This window comes from Hevea brasiliensis, chromosome 11, assembly GCF_030052815.1.
Source record: "Hevea brasiliensis isolate MT/VB/25A 57/8 chromosome 11, ASM3005281v1, whole genome shotgun sequence".
In the NCBI taxonomy this organism is placed as follows: Eukaryota; Viridiplantae; Streptophyta; class Magnoliopsida; order Malpighiales; family Euphorbiaceae; genus Hevea; species Hevea brasiliensis.
This window is the reverse complement of record NC_079503.1, coordinates 66,243,969-66,261,425: the sequence shown is the minus strand read 5'-3', so window position 1 is coordinate 66,261,425 and position 17,457 is coordinate 66,243,969. Positions and strand designations below refer to the sequence as shown.

The window sequence follows — 17,457 nt, the reverse complement described above, 5'->3', positions numbered from 1 at the left end:
CCAAGTGGACCAAAAGTTTGCCCTAATCCGGGTGACTTGCAGTCTGTTTCTGCAGAATGACCAAATGAACAGTGTTTGGTCATTTGGCCATAACTCAGTGTAGAATGGTCTAATTGACCTGAAATTTTACCAACAACAAGATGAGATATAGACCAACAACTTTCATGAAGAAACTAACCCAAATTATGACCAGAACCTATCCAACAAGTGAGTTGCAGTCACTGTTCACTGCACTATAGATATGGTCAGTCCATAAAAATTTCAATCTAGCCAGTTGTGGTTTTTGGACCATAACTTGAGTTACAAAACTCCAAATGGAGTGATTCAAAAACGAAAATTCAACTAGACAAAATAAGGAACAACTTTCATGTTGATCATTTTGCCAAATTCCCACTACAAAAATGACTAATGGAATAGTAAATATGAAGCATGAAAACTAAAAATTTTGCTTAAGTAACATTAAGCTTAGAAATGGTATTGGCAACCAATACCAACAAATTTTGAATGCAAAATGTGGTATGTTGGGAGCATTAAAACCAATGTACCTATTGTCTATGCAAAAGTCAACATTTTGGTTGACTAATGAAGTGAATAGTAACACAAAAACTTGAAATTCAAAAAATTGTAAAACTCAAAAGTGTAAAATGCCCTAGTATACCTAACAAGATTGGTTTGGATAGCTTGGCATGCCAATAGGGTTCTGTTAGCAGTACTGCATATGGCTTCATGCCATTCTGTGTTTCATGGCTTCCTATGCCATTCTGTAACATAATAGCCTTTGGCTATGTTATTTGAATTGTTACACTTGGGTTTTAACCCTGATAATTGTTACAGCTTATTAGCTGTTCTGTTGCACACCGGGAGACACAATGTGACCGATGGTGTGATGGTCTGAGGTACTTAGTACCCAGTTCCAGTTTACCCATTTATCCAGTCCAGTCAATTAGTATGGGTTACTCGGGCAATGTTAATGAACCTTACCAAAAATTTTAATCGTATAATAATGCAAATAATATCAGATGTTAAGTCTACCAAAAAAATGTAAACACAAATTCTGCATATTTGTTTTATCATATTTTATTCTATTTTATTTTATTTTATATTGTTACCACTAAGCAGAATTGCTTAGCGTGTCGCTTTTGCCACGCGCAGGTATTGGAGACCTAGCTGGGGAGAGCCCAGCAGACATCAGACGGGGTGAGCCTTCAGAGCTGCATCCGGGGTCCAGAGTCACCTCACATCTGCACTGCATATGATAGGACATTAGGACTATAGGTGGCCCTTTTGTATTTTTGCATTTTGTATTAGTTTGGATTGTAACTATAAACTCCTGTAATTATGTATTAATGTAAATATATAAAATTTCATATTATTGAGATTTTCTGCATAATGTATATTGATAAATGAAATGTTGAGAATTATTTGTGAATATGCTTCAAGTGATGAAGTGAACAGAAAAGTTTTGAAAATAGTATTGTGATTTGAGATTGAGATTTTGAGATTGACTTGTATGTGTATAATGGAGTTTGAATTTGGAAATTATTTTGGAAGTGTTTTTAAACAGGTTCAAAAGAACTGTTTTTCCAAATTATAGCCGGCACTCTCCCATATTTTCTATAAAATTTGCGGATAAATTTAGATTTATCAAAATTGAAAATAAATGAATTAAAAGGGATAAATTGTAATAGAAATATAAATTGATGCTCCGACACACTAAATGGCATAACTTGCTCGGCTACACTGTAGACGGGTAAGGGGTGTCATATGATCAAACCCTAAATCCCACCATAAAAACTCCCCTTTCTATCATTAAACCTTGTTAACTCCACTTGAGAAGAAGCTTGAGCAAGAAAAGAAAAGAGGAAAAGGAAGGAATTGAAGGATTTGAAATTCTAAGAAAGGTTAGTAAGCTAAACTTGATTTGTTAGTTGATTTAATTGTGTTTATAGTTGAATAAACTTAGAAATTCTAAAAGGAAATGAAAACAACTTTGGAGGACTAGTTATGGAATTCGGTTAGTTAGGGTTTGATGTGGAAATGTAAAAATTTGATTGAATTAAACTTGTTAGAATGCTTGAATGATGTATGTAAGCTATAGATTGGTGATTGGAATGTATTAGATTTGAAGTGCATGAAAATTAGGGTTTTGGGCACCTAGGGTTTAGGAGGCAAAAATGTGAGAATTGGTCAAATGTTGTGTTTGACCTTGTTTGAGATGAAAAATGGTCATTTGTGACCAATTGAGATGTGTTGGAAGTGTTAGAAGTGAGTTTAAATTGATCGAAAATGGCCATCTTTGAGCAAGAGGACCAAGGTCCCTTTGAGGGACCAAAACTGAAAATTTACAAGTTCAAATGGTATGAGACCAATTGGGAATGAAAATAGACACAAAATGGAACATTTTTCATTTAGGAATCATGCCCAAAAAGTGACCAAAACCTAGTGAACCAATTGACCAAATCCGGATTTATGCAGTCTGACCTGTACAAAATGACCAAATGAACATTCATTTGGCCATAACTTGGGTTAGGTAGGTCTAAATGACCTGAAATTTTACTAGTGGACAGTTGAGATATAGACCTACAACTTTCATGAAGAACCCAAATTATGCCATTAACCAAGTCATTTGGCCACCCAAAGTTGGTGACTTAAAACTGCCAGAACCAGTTTGGTGCCCAGAAATCTGGGTTAAGGTCAATCCGGCAGCCATGATTCAAATGGCTATAACTTGAGCTACAAAACTCCAATTGGAGTGATTCAAAAAGGAGAATAAAGTTAAGACAATAGGGAACATTTTCTGTGAAGAAAGTTTTGCTAAATTCTAACAGAAAAATGACCAATGGAACAGTGCAACTTAAGACACCAAAACTGAAAATTTGCAAATTTGCCTAAAAGACTTAGAATTTGAGTAAACAACTAAAACCAACAAATTTAGTGACCAAAATATGGTATGTGGGTGAATTTGGAATTCCCATACCTATTAAGCCTTAGAAAGTCAATAAATTGACTTGAATAGTGTTGTGAATAGTAACCCGAAACACAAATTTTAAAGAACGCCAAGTTTAGCACATTAAAGTTAGGTAAAAGTGAATTTAAATTTATTTTTTGATTTATGCTAAGTTATGGTACTGAAACACTGTGAAACTGTGTATTTCAGTGGAAAGGAACACCGGGAAAGAACCCGAGGAATCGAGTCAAGGCCAAGAGGCGACTCGCTTAAGGTTTGTGCACAACGTAGAATTTCTATAAATTCTCTTCTGCATATTGTTTTGAATAATTTGAAATATTGAATTATGACTTCATTGTGATGAAATATTTATTATGCTTTTGATTTAAATTGTTGAAAGTTATTTGTGTATATTTGAAATGGCAATGTTTAGTAAATTGTTAAGATAAGTTTTGAAACCACAGTGTCATGACCATATATTTGAACACCTCACTAGCATGACTAGTAGGGGTAATAAGTTTCGAAGTTTGATTCCTTCTCTGGCTGAAGTGTTGAGGTGTGTGCCAGTAGAAGAAGAAATTGAATATATATTTGGGCTAGCTAGCCTTGTGGTATGACTTCTCCTTAGCCCCTGGCTATTGAGTTTATATTTGTTTCGAATGGCATGATATAACTGTGGGTTTTATGAAATTGGTTTTGACACTTCGAAATGAAATTGTTTGGATTAAATCTCATAATTCATGTTTTGTATTTAATTCTCATGTTCATTCCAATTTTTGAATAAATATGATTTAAATTCTGCATAAAGATTATTTTAGTATGTTGTGCACCACTGAGTCCTAGTACTCAGCGATTGCTGTTATTGCTGTCGCAGATTTAGAGACTAGAGGAGCAGCAGATTGAGCTGTTGAGGACTGAGGAGCTACTTGCTTGAAGTTATCGGGTATATTTTATACCCTGACCATAAAAAATTTATTTTAATGTATGAAATGTATGTAAAGGCATGGACATGTAAAACTGGTCTTGAGCAGTTTGTATAAAGTTTGTAATAAATTTTAGTTTGAATTTCTCTTAGTGTAAATTTTTATAATGATGTATATAAATTGTTTTATCTTTAATGAAATATGAATGGAAGTATTTTGCTTAAAATTGAATGAAATTGATTAATGGTATTTTGATGAGTGTTGAATATTGGAAATTGTGGATTTGAATTTTTGGAAATTGATAAATGATGTTGAAATTGATTGGGATGGTTGTGAATTTGAAGAAGTTGTTGAGACAAATTATTGGAAGTGCTTTTTTTCAGGTATTTGAAGAACTGTTTTCTCAAAATATAGACGGCACTCTGCCGAAATTTCTATAAAAATTATGGAAAAATAAAATAGGCCAAAAATTTTAACTAGTTTTCAACCTTAATTAAATGTTTTAATACCTATTAGAAAATTCTCACCACTTATAAAAGTAAGAAAATTGTTTTAAAATCTCTTGTAGGGTACTTAATGAGTTATCGGTAGGTGAAGTTCGATAGTTCATTAGGTATTCTACGGGATCATGTTATACCTTACAGAGGGGTAAGGTGTGACAATTTTTCTCTTATATTCCTTGTTACAATATCAATTTAAGCTAGAAAATGTGAAATTGGAAGAAAAATAGGCATGTTAAAGTCCCTTTAAAATTTCGGCAGCCTTAGGGTACCTTAGGATTTCATCAACTTGATTGTATAATAGTTGTGTATGGCTGCCATTGAGTATGATTTTAGTGTTTTAATTCATGGATTGTATGCATATGAAGAATTGTAGTGTTGAAGTTAGGGTTTGTGTAACACCCTCACTGTAGTAATTCCGTACATTCTACTGTTCCGATGATCGGTGTCGGTCTGGACAGCTAGAACGTCTGGAAAAATATTTAAACTAAAGTGAGGAACCATAATTAACTCAAATAATCGTAAGAAAAATCAAGGAAAATTTTTAGAAATAAAATACAACCAAGTTAAATGAGCCGGTGCTCTAGCGATGGGTAACCCAATGGGAAGTTGCGGTTCTCGCAACTAGGAGCCCTAAACCTGGAGGAAAATTTATAAAATAATTTTTGGGACTCCAGGGAAGAGTCATTGAGATTTCTATGGCATTAAAATGCCAAGAAAATGCTTAGAAAAAATTTTCAATCGGTACAAACAATTTTAGTTTGTTAAGCCAAACAGAGAGCATTTTGGTCATTTCGCCTTCAGAGACGATTTTTGGCCAACTTATCCAGTTAAGTTAATAATTATTATGACATAAAATGTGAATAAATATTACTAAAAATTGAATTGGAAATGAGTAGAAAAGAAAAGGAAAGAAAAATGAAAGAAATTAGGAATTATGACATCATATGATGTCATTAAACACTCTCCACCCAATCACAACTTGACAAGCATTTAAAGATGATAAAAACTAAATAAATAGGGATAAAAATAAAAAGAAATCAGATTATCTTCTTCAATTTCCCGGCAGCCTCCTTTTCCTCACCTCCATTGAAGAAGCTTTCATCTCTCTCTTTTCCAAACCTTGATTTTTCACCACTAAACCCTAAGTTCTTTTCATTAAAAATTGTCCCTACCTCTTGGGAAGGTGTTTGGCAGCCAAGAAAATCAAGAAAAGTGAAGTTTAAGCTTGGGAAAAATTCTGCTCAAAGAGGTTAGTGCTATATCTCTCCATTTTTCCCTCTAAATTTGAAGTTAGGTATATGGAATTAGTAAGAAATTCATGAAATTAAAAGCAAATCTCCATGTATGGACCAACTATAATTTTTGGCAGCTTTATGGGGGGAAGTAGTTCTGATTATTTTGATGGATTAAAGTGGATTAGAGGTGGTGTTTGAAGTGTATATGTAGAGTGATAATGAATTAGTATGTTTAATTGATGTATGTGCATGAATGGACACTTTGGAAATTAGGATTTGTGAAAAATTAGAGTTTTGCTTATGTAATGGTATGTTAACCTTGTAATGGTCAATTAGTGACCATTTGAATGTGTGTGAGGAGGAATTGAAGTGAGTAAGGATAATGGAGTTGAGTTTAGGCATGCTGCCCTTGGTGACCTGTAGGACTGGTTGTGAGTCCAACAGGTTTGGGCAGCCATAAATGGAGTTGTATAGGTCCAATTGGTGCAAGGCCAATTGGACATGAAACTAGACACATAATGGCACAACTTTGGTGAAGAAACCCTGCCCAGTAAATCAAATCAAGTTGACCTAAAAATTGCCCTAATCCAGGTGACTTACATTCTGCCTGGGCAAAATGACCAAATAAACAATGTTTATTCATTTAGTCATAACTCAGTGTAGAAAGGTCCAATTGACCTAAACTTTTACCATAAGAAAGATGAGACATAGGCCTACAACTTTCATGAAGAACACAAATTCAAATTCTGACCATAACCTAATCAAATTGCCAACCAAACTTAGGTCACCAAATCTGGCAGAACCAAATTGCCCGAAAATTGTGGGTACAGGTCAATCCGGCCAGTTATGGTAAAATGACAATAATTTGAGCTACAAAACTCCAAATGGAGTGATTCAAAAAAAAAATATAACTAGACACAATAAGGAATAACTTTCATAAAGACAATTTTGTGAAATTTGTACTGTACAAATGACCAATGGAACAGTAAACCTAGGGTGTGAAATCTAAAAAATTTGAATAATATAAGATAAGCTTTGAAATGGTATTGGAAATCAATACCAACAAAAATAAAATGCAAAATGTGGTATCTTGGTGAACTTAGGTTCAATAAATTTATTATATATTAAAAAGTCAACATTTTGAGTGAATAGTAATGTGAATAGTAATATAAAGACACAAAGTGTAAGAACTATATTGTTAAAGGGAAATTAAGGCCATAAATTTGAAATCCATGAATGTTCATGGATTGCTTGAAACATGAAAAGTAAGCCACCTAATTGATGTGAATAGGTAGTTAGGGCTTATATGCCCATCATAAATAGAATTCATAAAATGTATAAATAAGAAAGGGAAAATGTTTTGAATACAATGGTACATGTGAACCATTCTTTTGAATTATGATCAATATGAATAACATAATGAGTGAATAAATGAACCATATTAATGTATGAATGAGACATTAGTTCTCATTATTGTAGAAAGGAAAAGTACTTTGAGTACAATGGCATAAAAGGATAATTGATGTGAATTGTGATGATATAAATGATCAAATGAATGTATAAATTATAATTGAAATTATTATGAAATAATGAAGTCATAAAACACAATATATTAATATTTAATGATATTATGTGCCCTTGTATTGCTTAGACATGTGTGTCAGATTGGATAGTTTGGCATGCCAATAGGGTATTGTTTTAGCAGTACTGCTAAAGGCTTTATGCTTGTATTCATGGCTTTATGTTTGATTTAGCATTAATTCCTTAAATACCAATTTTAATTCCAAATTTCATTTTACATCTTTAATTTTTGTCTTAATTTTAATTTTTAGATTTTATTTTCAATATCTTTTAATTTTTGTCATTCTAATTAGCTTATACTTTTATTTCCAATTTAAGCACAATTCCCTGTGGGATCGATATCATTTTTTAAAACTATACTACTGTGACCCGTGCACTTGCGGATATACACACAGTATCAAGTTTTTGGCGCCGTTGCCGGGGAATTGTTTGTTTTTAAGTTGGATTTTAATTGTTTTAAGCTAATTAGAATTTTTATTTTCTTTTATTTTCACTATTGTTCCTTGTGTTTTTCAGGTACTTTTCTTGTTTATGAGACGAACGAAAAGCACAAGTGATACTGAATTGTTGTTCAACCCAGAAATTGAAAAATTCTGTCGAGCCAACAAAAAGGAATACAAGAAAAGAAAAGAAGCAGAAAAAGAAGAACAACAAATATTTGAGCAAGAGGAGACAATAGAAAATATGGAGAATCAAAATAGAGCTATTGGTGGAAACAATGGAGGAAATGAGCAAAACGGGCAAAATGCTGTGGTTAATCAAAATGATCCTCAAAGAAGATCCATGTTAGACTATGCTTTTCCTAGATGTACTGATGTGAGAGATAACAGACCTATTATTGGAGCTAATCAATTTGAGTTAAAAACTGGTCTCATTCAAATGGTTCAGAATTCACAATTTGGAGGTAGCCCACTTGAAAATCCTCATTCTCATTTGAAGAAATTTTTGATGATATGTGGTACACAAAGACAACCTGGAGTTTCTGATGAAGTTATTCGGCTCACATTATTTCCATTTTCTCTTGGGATTCAAAGATTGGAGTGGTATGACTCACTTCCACAAGCTATTATAGCTACTTGGGAGCAGCTATCTCAAGCTTTTCTATCTCAATTTTTCCCACCTGGGAAAACTACTCATTTGAGGAATTTGATGGTAGCTTTTAAACCAAGGGATGATGAAACTTTGTATGAATCTTGGATGAGATTTAAGGAGCTTGAAAGGCAATGTCCTCATCATGAAATACCGAAATGGATGATTGTTCAGAATTTCTACACTGAGTTACTCGACCATAAGAAACACAATTGATTCACAAGCGGAGGAGATTTCATGAGAATGACAAGTGAAGAATGCTATGATCTATTAGAGAAGATTGCTCATAATACCCATTTATGGGGAAATCCTAGAGCACTTGAGCCAAAGAAAGCTGGGATCTATGAACTTGACTCAGTTAACTACATGAATGCAAAATTTGATCAGTTGACTCAGCTTCTTAGTGATTTTTGCACAAAGGCAACAACCTCAACTCCTACAACTATGCAACAAGTTGCCTTCACAAATGGAACTCAAAGTTGTGGAGTTGATTATTCTTCTTATGGTGATGATTATTTGCAAGAGCAAGCTGCTTATGCAGGAGGTTATCAACAAAAACCTATGGGAAATTCTTATTCTAATATGAACAACTCAACATGGAGACCACAAGCAACTTTTGCTCAACAAGGCCAAAGCTCAAATTATGCTCATAACCAGCAGTTTATGCAGCAGAACAAGCCTCAATTTCAGCCTCAATTTCAGCCCACAAGACAACCACCACCTGGATATCAAGCAAGAGCACAACAATCCCTTCCACCTCATGAACCGAAGCCAACCTTGGAAAGCATGATGGAGAAATTTTTTGCTGAACAAAGCAAAATGAATAGCAAATTGGAGGAAGAAATGCAACACATGAGACAAACCATGGATCAATTACAAGTCCACAACCGCATGTTGGAGACTCAATTGGCGCAACAAGCAAGCTCATTAGGAAGCAATTCCTATGGGAAATTACCTAGCCAACCACAAAACCCTCATGAGCAATGTAAGGTTGTAACCTTGAGAAGTGGTAAAAAAGTTGGTCAAGAGAGTGAAAACAAGAAAGAAGAAAAAGAGAGCACAAAAGAAGAAAATTCAGTTGAGAGCAAGAAAAATGAAAAAGAAGAAGAAAGCAAAAGTGAGCAAGATGAAGGAGAGAAACCATACATCCCACCTGAACCTTACAAACCCACCCTTCCCTACCCTCAAAGATTCATCAAGCACAAGCTAGACAAACAATTTGGCAAATTCCTTAAAGTGCTAAAAAAATTGTATATCAATGTGCCATTCACTGAGGCACTATCCCAAATGCCAAGTTATGCCAAGTTTTTGAAGGAAATTCTTTCCAACAAGAGAAGGCTAGAAGATTATGACACCATTAACTTGGGAGAGCAATGCAGTGCTATAATTCAGAAAAAGTTACCTCCCAAACTCAAAGATCCGGGTGTGTTTTCCATTCCTTGTCATATTGGTGATAATTGTGTGGCAAATGCCTTATGTGACCTTGGAGCTAGCGTCAGCCTAATGCCTCTTTCAATATATGAGAAGTTGAATATGGGAGAATTGAAGCCCACAAACATGTATCTTTCATTGGCTGACCGTTCAATTAAGTATCCAGAAGGCATTCTTGAAAATGTGCCTATCAAGGTTGGGAAATTCTACATTCCGGTGGACTTTGTCATTTTAGATATGGAAGAAGACACAAAAGTTCCTATCTTATTGGGAAGACCCTTTTTGGCAACAGCTGGTGCATTAATTGATGTAAAGGGTGAGCAATTGACGCTTAGAGTGGGAGATGATCAAATGATATTCAACATCAATCCAGCCATGAAAAGGAAACATGAAGAAGTTGAGTCTTGTTTGCGGGTAGACATTATTGAAGAGATTGTTCAAGAGCACTTCAGAAAAAGCTATCCACAAGACCCACTTGAAAATTGCTTAGTCCATGGTGGGAGCATTGATGATGACAATCACAACATAGCTGCTTTTGCACAACACTTGGAGAGTTCTCCACCACATCCTGAAGCCACAATTTTTCAACTTGAAGGAGTGCAAAATTTGGAGATCAAACCACCATCATTAAAGGTAGAGGATGCCCCAAAGGTAGATCTTAAACCTCTTCCTTCCAACCTCAGGTATGCTTTTCTTGGACCAAATGAAACATATCCTGTTATAATTAATGCATGTTTGACTGATATTGAGATTGACAAATTGTTGAGAGTTTTGAGAAAATATAGAAGAGTTTTGGGTTATGCAATTGATGATATAAAGGGAATTAGTCCAACAGTTTGTATGCATAGGATTTTCCTTGAGCCAAATAGTAAACCTTCCATTGAACACCAAAGAAGATTGAATCCTACAATGAAGGATGTTGTGAAAAAGGAAATCCTAAAATTACTAGTCTTTGGAATTATTTACCCTATTTACGATAAAGGAGTGGGTTAGTCCTGTGCATGTTGTACCAAAGAAAGGTGGGGTGACAGTTGTTAAAAATGAAAATAATGAATTAATACCCACTAGAACTGTTACAGGTTGGAGAATGTGCATAGACTATAGGAAGTTAAACAATGCTACAAGAAAAGACCATTTTCCCCTTCCTTTTATGGATCAAATGTTAGAGAGATTAGCCAAGCATTCATTCTTTTGTTACTTAGATGGATATTCTGGTTTCTTTCAAATTCCAATACATCCTGATGACCAAGAAAAAACTACCTTCACCTGTCCCTATGGCACCTTTGCCTATCGAAGGATGCCATTCGGATTGTGTAATGCGCCTGGCACATTTCAAAGATGCATGATGGCCATTTTTTCTGATTTTATTGAAGAAATTATGGAGGTCTTCATGGATGACTTTTCAGTTTATGGTACTAATTTTGATTCATGCTTGACTAATTTGTCTAAAATCTTGCAGAGATGTGCTGATAATGATCTGGTGTTGAATTGGGAGAAATGCCACTTTATGGTCCAAGAGGGAATCGTTTTAGGGCATTTAATCTCAAATAGGGGAATTGAAGTGGATAGAGCTAAAATAGAAATTATTGAAAAAATGCCCCCTCCAACCATCACAAAGGAGTGCGGAGTTTCCTTGGACATGCCGGGTTTTACCAGCGATTTATTCAGGATTTTTCTAAACTTGCTAAACCCTTAACAAATCTTTTGAATCATGATGTTAAATTTGATTTTAATCAAGATTGTATGGTTGCTTTTTGCAGGTTAAAGACGGCCTTAACAACAGCTCCTATCATGCAACCCCCGGATTGGACTTTGCCATTCGAAATTATGTGTGATGCAAGCGAGTTTCTTTGTTGAGCCGCCCTTGGCCATAGAAAAGATAGAAAACCTTATGCCATTTACTATGCAAGCCGAACCCTTGATGAAGCCCAAGTCAATTACGCTACAACTGAAAAGGAGTTCCTTGCGGTAGTATTTGCACTCAATAAATTTCGTTCTTATTTGGTCAACTCAAAGGTAATTGTTTTCACTGATCATGCAGCAATAAAGTATTTAATGAGCAAGAAAGAAGCTAAATCTAGGTTGATTAGATGGATATTGTTACTTCAAGAATTTGATTTGGAAATAAGAGATAAAAAGGGTGTTGAGAATGTGGTGGCTGATCACCTTTCTAGGATGAAAACTGAAAATAAAGATGATGAAATTGTGCCAATTGATGAATTTTTCATGAATGAGCAGTTGTATGTGTTGAATTCTGCACTTCCATGGTTTGCTGATATTGTGAATTTCTTGTCTTGTGGTGTCTTGCCACCTGATTTATCTTGGCAGCAAAAGAAGAGATTCTTGCATGATGTTAAATTTTATTCTTGGGAAGAACCTCTTTTGTTTAGGAGATGTAATGATGGAATAATTAGGAGATGTATACCAGAGGAAGAAATTCATGATGTTATTTACCATTGTCATTCCTCTGAATATGGTGGTCATTTTAGTGTCTCAAAAACTGTTGAAAAAGTCTTGACATCGGGTTTCTATTGGCCTAAAATGTTTAAACATGTGAGAGACTTTGTAAGCAGGTGTGATAGGTGTCAAAGAGTAGGCAACATTTCCAAGAGAGATGAGATGCCCCAACAGTCCATATTAGAAGTTGAACTATTTGATGTGTGGGGAATTGATTTCATGGGGCCATTTCCATCTTCTTATGGGAATAAATATATCTTGGTAGGGATGGACTATGTATCTAAATGGGTAGAAGCTATTGCTACACCTACCAATGATGCAAAAGTTGTGGTGAAATTTCTGAAAAAATTTGTTTTGACCAGGTTTGGTGCCCCACGTGCTATAATCAGTGATGGTGGTAGCCATTTTTGTAACCACCAATTTGAAAAATTGATGAGAAAATATGGGGTAAAGCATAGAATTGCCACACCATATCATCCTCAAACAAATGGCCAAGTAGAAATCACAAATAGAGAAATCAAGCAAATCTTGAGAAAATCACAATAAGTCCGTAAAAGATTGGTCCCTTAAATTAGATGACACTCTTTGGGCATATAGAACAGCATTTAAAACCCCATAGGAACTACACCTTATAGGTTAGTTTTTGGGAAATCATGCCACTTGCCCGTAGAGTTAGAACATAAAGCTTATTGGGCCATTAGAACAATCAATTTTGATTTACAAGCTGCTGGACACAAAAGACTTTTGCAACTTGATGAATTAGAAGAATTGAGACTTGATGCTTATGAAAATGCTAGGATCTATAAAGAAAGAACTAAAAAATGGCATGATAAGCATATCAAGAAAAAGGACTTTAAAGAAGGAGATTTGGTTCTCTTATTCAATTCAAGGTTGAAATTTTTTCCAGGAAAATTAAAATCAAGGTGGTCCGGCCCATTTAAAATTGTGAAAGTTTTCCCCCATGGTGCTGTTGAAATTTTTGGTGAAAAATCTGGTAATTTCAAGGTAAATGGGCAAAGGTTGAGGCACTATTCAGTTGGTGAGCCAATCGAGAAGATAGCAACTTGCTATCTCTCTCATTCTCCATAACATCTTGAGTGAGTATGGTCAAGCTAAAGACCTAAACTTAGCATTTTTGTGCATAACTCCCAATTTTTCTTTCATTTGTTTTAAGTTTTTCTATACTCCTTATTCAGAGTTTAACATTGTTCTAATTTCCTTGTGCAGATGGGATGCAATTCATTGCAAGCAAATGAGCAATAAAAATTTTATTTAGCTTTAAATTTTAGCTTTAAATTTTAGGTTTTTAATTTGTTCACTTATAATTTTCATCTCTCTTTTGTTGAGTATTTGCTGGTTCATATTCTTTGGATTCATTGCCCTTTGGTTAATTTTAAGAGAAAAATTTTTCAAATTTTAACATCTTGGTTTAACAAGAAAATTATTTGTAAATGGTTGTGTGAATTGGTGCTTTGAAAAATTATTTTGTGTAAGTATTTAATGAACATAAAATTATGAAAAATTAGAATTCATGTTATGAAGGTTTAATCATTTGAAATCTAATTTTGTTTCAATTTTTTTAGGTGCTATGAAATTTGGTCAAATTGGGCAGCAGATTACATAACCGGATTTTGCTTGTGTCGCCGCTTGTGTTCGCTGGGCACCCTTTTGGAATAAAAACTCTCTTCACCGGAATGGGCCAGCAGCAAACCCAAAAGCCTATACCCAAGCCCACAACCCAAACCTAAAGACCCTAACCCGATCGCCCATTACCCGCATCTTCCTCTCGCCATCGCCCCCGACACAACCTCCTCGCCAGAACCTCCATTTTTCCCGTCACCTTCACCGGCCGCAACTCTTCCCATATTTCTCTTTCCCCGATCACGACCCTCCATTTCGCCATGACCGACACTCCATTATCATTCGAAACTCGCCCCCACTCCCCACACAACAACCCCAAACCTCCCCACCCATGCACGCCGACCCATCGCGCCCATTCGCTAATGCTCCGATCGCCACACTCAAAAAGAAAAAGGCGAAAAGTATCAAACCTCACAAATCGACGGCCGGCGTCAAGCGGAAACAACCCGAACCAGCCGCACAACAACCCCCAAGCCCGCCTCCAATGCCCGCCGCGCCTGCTGAACGACGTGGCATTCCGAAATCTGCGGTCAAACGCCCTGGTACATCTAGAGGTAACCTTGCATTCCCTTCCTCTTTGCCTACTGCTACACATTGGACACTACCTACTGCCGAAATGAAGAAAAATAAGGCAAGGGTTGCAGCCCGACAAATGATTCAAACAAGTGCAGGAATTTCTGGCCTCCCTGTCCACTAATGAGCATAAAATTGCTTTGGACAATGACTTGACGATCCATTTTAGATGCCTTGGTCAAGATAGGGTGCTGTCTATGGATAATTTTCACCATATATTTGGCTTTCCACCTGATGGTCTGTTCAAAATACCTACTAACCAATGGGACTATAATGCGTATGAATTTTGGAAGCGCATTGCACCTTCAGCAGGCAATTTCAAACCAGGACACAGTAAGGCCTCCAAAATTGAGAATCATGCCTTGAGATTGCTTCAGCGCCTAATTGCAAATACAGTTTTAGGCAGAGGATCCAGTGTTGGCACAATGTCACAATATGATCTCTTCTTTTTGTGGTGTGCAAAAACTGGCAGAAAGGCTTCCCCTGGTTATTATTTCTGCCGCCATGTGATTCGCCAGACCACTAGGGGTACTGGTAGTATTGTCTTTGGAGGCTTGGTCACACCTATTGCACATTATTTTGGGTTTAATCCTCAAATGCACAAGTGTCTCGCTCTTCCAATCGGTTTGTTATTTTTGGATGGACCTCATCTAGCCAACCAAAAATTTTGTATCAAAATGAAGCTACCAAGCGATGAGATTCTGCACTAACGGACAAACCACCGGTTCTCCCATCGCCATTAGTTCCTCCTCAAAGATCTCGAGCGACCATTTGTGCAGCCTCCCACACAACCTTCACGCCGAGCTCCACCACCGCTCAACTGCTTCATCAACACCACGGACCATCCATAGCAACTCTTTTGACATTCATGGAGAATCTCGTGATGAGATCTATTCTTTCGGCAAATTACAGAGGTCAATTTTCATACACTACGAGATTTAGCTGACATATATTTTGATCTAAGTGCTGAAATTCAAGATGAATTGAAAGTCGTGGCGAGCTAAGTCGAGAAGATCAAAACAACCCAAGCAACGATTTTGAACATTCTCTCCACAAAGCCCACCACAAGCACCACCACCGTCACAAGATGGCAAGGGCAAAGGACTTCTCATACCCGACTGACCAGCTTTTATTCTCCATTTACATTTCATGTCTTTAATTTCGTTAATTAGTATTTTGAACTTGTTAATATTTTGCTTGTGTTGTTTTTATTTTAACCATTTACTTATTCAGTTTTTTTTAGTTCCTCATAACATACATTTTTCTTTTATATCTTTAGTACAATTGCTCACTTGCTTTGATTTGCTATTTCGGATTTACACTTGATGGCTATATTTTTGCGCTTAACTTCCTATTTCAACTTTTTGAGTTTAATTGATTTAATGGATTCCCATTGCACTGTTTCTTTTGTAATGAGTGCAGCAGCTGTCCAAATTTTATTTAATTAAATTGGCTGCACTTCAATGAGGTAACACTTCTTATCTCAGCTTGTGTCATTTTCAACACAAGTTGTGCTATCGCTTATGCAACAGGGTAATAATTCTTTATGCACATATAGCCAAATTATCCCATTCCTTGCAATCTTTTAACATTGAGGACAATGTTCATTCTGAGTATGGGGGAGAGGGTAAATTTTTTGCAAAAATTATTTTTCCTTGCAAAAATTATTTTTCCTTTTTCATTTGCATATAGTGACATACTCATTCATTACTTCATACTTGTACATATTCACATATATACACTGCATATAGCTTCATATATACTTAGTTAAGCATACTTAGTTACATATAGGTTGACTATTCATTTACACTCATGCATTTCATTCATTCATTTAAAATTTTTGAATTTTTAAACCAGTCTTTGGATTCCATAAGCCACTTATTCAAGCAATCCAACTTGTCTTTAGATGGTTAGTGGAATGAAAGTTCCAGCTGGGTACAAAGTCTTAAGCATTATTCTTTCTCTTACTTAATAGCTGAAAATTAATACATTCATCTAGGTATGCAGATTCTGATTAGTTATTTTGAGTTTTGAGTGTCTGGATAAGCCTTTAAGAAAGAAAATGGTCATTGTCGTCTCACCATTCCTAGAACAAGCATCTTAGATCTTTCAAAGCGAAATTTTTAACTTGCATTTGATAAGAATATGATTTAGGCATTTCTTCATATTTTAAACCTCGCATTTAGCCTTAACCTACCTTAATTTCATTTTAACCCTTGCAAACCCCCTTGAACCTTAATTCCCTAATTTCTTTGGAACCCAAATCATTTACCTAGCCATAAAACCTAAACACTACCACCTATCTATGAGAATAATATTTTAGCAATTAAGTGCATAAAAAAAAAAAAATTTTTTTCGGAGGATTGAAACATCTTGAAAAGTGCTAGAGTAATTGTGAAAAGTTGAAAAGGTCACCAAAATATCCCAAAGGTAATTTTGGGTGTAACATGAAATAGGGACACATACAAAATAAAAAAATATATTATAAAAGTAGTCCCTTTATTGTGTTAGCACTTGAGATTCATTGTGAATTTCTTTCCTCTTGACTTGATAAAAAAAAAAAAAAAAAAAAATGGATGCACTTTGAGTTTCACGATTAATATTATTCTCATATTTTGTTTACCTTATTCCCTTTCTTTGTTAACCACAATTTTACCCTATTAGACCCCATTACAACCCTTAAAAAGACCTAATGATTCTTTGAAAAATGCTCGTTACATTAGTAGAGTTAGATCTTTTATGCTTGCATATGGGTTTGGCAATATAATCTTCCATACATTACTCACCATCTATTTGAGACACATTGGCTATCTATTTCATTTAGGTTTGTTTTGGCACAATTGACTCTTGTAGTTGGTTGGTATTTGTTGCTTGGGTTGATTGGTTAATTCTTAGCTATTCTGTAATAGTTGAGAGTGCTTGCTTCATTCTTTGTGCTTTTGCTGGTGGGAATTTGGAATGTTGGTGGCTAGAGGTAAGTTGGTAGTTTGGATTAGTGAATTTTGTGTTTTCAAAGACTGATTCTATTCCCTTCCAAATGAGTTTTAATGAAATTTTGCTTGAGGACAAGCAAGAGT

The 17,457-nt window shown here is 35.4% G+C and overlaps 1 non-coding gene across 1 annotated transcript; it reads right to left on the bottom strand.

The window, feature by feature from the left end:
* Nucleotides 1–8,323: 8,323 nt before the first annotated feature.
* On the bottom strand, nucleotides 8,324–8,430 carry LOC131170845 (small nucleolar RNA R71). Its single transcript, XR_009141611.1, has one exon. It is a non-coding gene; the product is annotated as a small nucleolar RNA R71 (small nucleolar RNA).
* Between the last annotated feature and the right edge of the window lie 9,027 nt (nucleotides 8,431–17,457).